At 54.9% G+C, this 3,114-nt stretch overlaps 1 pseudogene across 1 annotated transcript; it reads left to right on the top strand.

Annotated features, from left to right (window-relative positions):
- Positions 1–429: 429 nt before the first annotated feature.
- On the top strand, positions 430–2,179 carry LOC308527034 (G-patch domain and KOW motifs-containing protein-like; annotated as a pseudogene). The gene is made up of 2 exons: positions 430–1,187; positions 1,486–2,179. The product of its transcript is annotated as a G-patch domain and KOW motifs-containing protein-like (transcript).
- Positions 2,180–3,114: the final 935 nt, after the last annotated feature.

The raw sequence follows: 3,114 nt of genomic DNA, 5'->3' as shown, positions 1-3,114 counted from the left end.
TTGGCAAGAGAACCTGACTAGAACCTGGTGACTGAACTTGGTTGGAGAACCTGGACAGAACCTGGCTGGAGAACCTAGCGAGGGAACATGGCTACAGAACCTGGCTGGAGAATCTGGAGAACCTGGCTGGAGAACCTAGCAAGAGAACATGGACACAGAACCTGGTTGGAGATCCTAGCCAGAACTTCGCTGGAGATCCAGACCAGAACTTGGCAGGAGACCCTGACAAGAGAACCCGGCTATGATGATCAACTGAACGCTGCCTCCGTGTCATTCCTTCTTCGCCGACTCCGTCCACATCTTTGGGGACCCCTGGACCCGCTGGGGTTGGACCCCGGCAAGAGAACATTTACATACTTGGTAACTTCTAGAGGTTGAAAAAGTAATTCCTAAAAGAAATGGGAGACCGGCCTGGGAAGACGGGCAAAGATGGTGGACACTGAAGAGAGTGTTTTGCAGCCGGCGGGACTCTCTCCTGACCCAATTTTGTTTAGCTTCAGTAGTAAGGCCTCCCAAAGACAGCTGGCCAACCAGGGAGACAACGCTGGTGCAGCTCCGGAAGAGAAGGATTGCTTGAAGACCATGGAAGGGAGGAAGTTAAGGAGTGTGAATACCTCAGAAGCCTCCAGGAACTTGCCATCCCTTTGATCCAGAATGACCATTGAAGGCAGCCACCAACCCAGGCCCCTGACCCATCCACAGATATAGTGGCCACTGGAGATGGGATGCTGTCCCAGGCTATGAAGGAGCTCATTGAGGCTTCTAAGAAGTCTCTGGAAGAAAGAGAAAATGCGGGTGTTGACCCCATGATCCAGAAAAGATGCACCCACCAGAAAGGGGCCGGCAGCGAACCCTGGGCCAAGACAGAGCCCAAGGCACCGATTATGAGGCAGTCCCTGTGAAGACCTACGGGCTGGCCATGTTGCGGGGTGTGGGCTGCAAACTTGGCTGGGGCATCGGCCACACCTTCAATCAAGTAGTGAAGCCCCATGTAAACTCACTGAGGCCTAAAGGGTTTCGGCTGGGCACCAACTTAGCTGAGGTCCAGGCCCTGGCCCCCACAAGCCCCCACCACCCACCGAGCCCAGGTGAGAAGCAAGAGAAGGATAAGGAAGATCAGCCTCAAGGACTGGTACCTGGAGGAGCTGTGGTGGTTCTTTCTGGCCCTTACAGAAGACTCTATGGCAGTGGTTCTCAACCTTGGCTGCACATTAGAATCACCTGGGAATCTTTTTAGAATCCTGATTTCTGGGCCTCATCCTCCGGAAATTCTGTTTCTTTGTTATGGGGTGAGGCCACAACATTAGTAACAAAGAAACAGAATTTCCGGAGGATGAGGCCCAGAAACCAGGATTTTAAAAAGATTCATTACTAATGTTGTGGCCCCATCCCATAACAAAGAAACAGGATTTCCAGAGGATGAGGCCCAGAAATCAAGATTTTAAAAAGATTCCCAGGTGATTCTAATGTGCAGCCAAGGTTGAGAACCACTGCTCTATGGGAAGGTGGAAGGCCTGGACCCTGACAATGTCTAGGCCATGATTCATTTGGCCAAGGGGAGCCATGTGGTGACTGTTAGTGAGTACTGCCTGTGGCCTTTCTCCCAGCAGGAATATGACAAGCACTTCTTGGAGCCCAGCCAGGTGAGCAAAACTCCCTCATCAGGGCAACAAAACAGAACAGCCTTGTTGCAGAAGGCCTTCCAGGGACCAGACCCTCCCACCCACCGGGGAGCTGAAGAGAGGAAGCGAAACACCTTCCAGACCCACAAGAGGAGCCTCCACCCAAGAGTAAGAAAGCAGCCTCCAGGGGTCAGCACCGGCTGCACAGGGACCTGCGTGTGCGGTTTGTGAACAAAGGGTACCAGTGCGGTCAGTGTTACAGCACCAAGATGATAACCGAACACGTCCTCAGCCCAGATACTTGTGTGTGTTGGACAGATGAAGGCCAGGTCCTGGAAGGCGTCAGGGGGCACACGCTGGAGACCCTCATCCCCAAGGTCCAGGGCAAACGGGTGATGGTGGTGCTGGAGCCACAAGCTGGAAGGGTGGGCCACCTGCTGGGCTGGGACAGAGCAGAGCCAGGCTGTGGTTCAGCTGCGGAGAGAGAATCGGCTGGTGGAGGTTCGCTGTGATGCTGTTTTCGAATCCATGGGCCCCCTGACTCACACGAAGACTGACCCAGCGGCCCATTCCCTTCCCCGGGCAGCTACCAGTCTGTACAGAGTGAGGAGCCTGCCTCTGTGAAGGGGGAGGTCACTGTTCCGTCCTGCCCTTGCCGTGCAGCCCTGGGACAGGGGCAGGGCATGCAATGGGTAGACCAGAAGGGAGGCTGGACACACAGCTAGCGTTTGCCAGCAGTTAGTGGAAAATAAAAACCATGTCAAATAAAAGGGATAAATAAGTACAAAAGAAATGGGCTTAGGAAACAAGTTATAGAGGTAAAGGAAGCCAGTTGGAGCTTGGAGTGAGGACGCTAATGGTCACTGCCTGGGCGGGGAAGGCAGGGGGAGGGGGAAGGGAAAGCAGGGGCGCGCTTCCAGGAGGGCGCCAAGGGGAGACTTTCACCTGGAAGCTACAGCTTCACACCCCAGGGAACCCCAGCTTTGTCCCTCCAAGGGGATTAGCTCTCCACCCTTCCCCAGCGCTACTGGATCGGGGGGGAGGGGAGGCAGGGGAACGGGGAGGACATGCGCAATAAAGTAAAAATGGCGCAGGGGGCGGTTCCGGGGAGGAGAGGCCTGTCAGTCTAACGAGGGGCGGGGAAGATGGGGGCGGGGGAGGTATGGAGCCAATGCAAGCCCGGGAAATTTGGGAAACTGACTAGGAGTGATTTAGAATAAACTTCTGGTGCCTCCCAATCCTATAAATCTAGTGAACAAATTCCCTTGCGGTCGACCTGCACGACCTGCATGTTCTCTCTCCGTTGCCTTAGTAGCTGCGTGGCTGATGGCGGTGCAGACTCCACACTCCAGGCGGGACAGCAGCAAAGCCACAGACCGCAGCAGGAGCACAAGCTAAGCTCACCAAACGCTCACCAAACGCTCACCAAACGCTCACCAAATGCACGGGACCTCTGCACACTTCGGGCCCTGCTTTTCCACGGTGAGACGGA

The sequence above is a fragment of the Myotis nattereri genome (assembly GCF_964212035.1).
Source record: "Myotis nattereri genome assembly, chromosome: 1".
Classification (NCBI taxonomy): domain Eukaryota; kingdom Metazoa; phylum Chordata; class Mammalia; order Chiroptera; family Vespertilionidae; genus Myotis; species Myotis nattereri.
The sequence above is the reverse complement of the archived record's forward strand: the minus strand, read 5'-3'. Positions and strand labels throughout refer to the sequence as shown.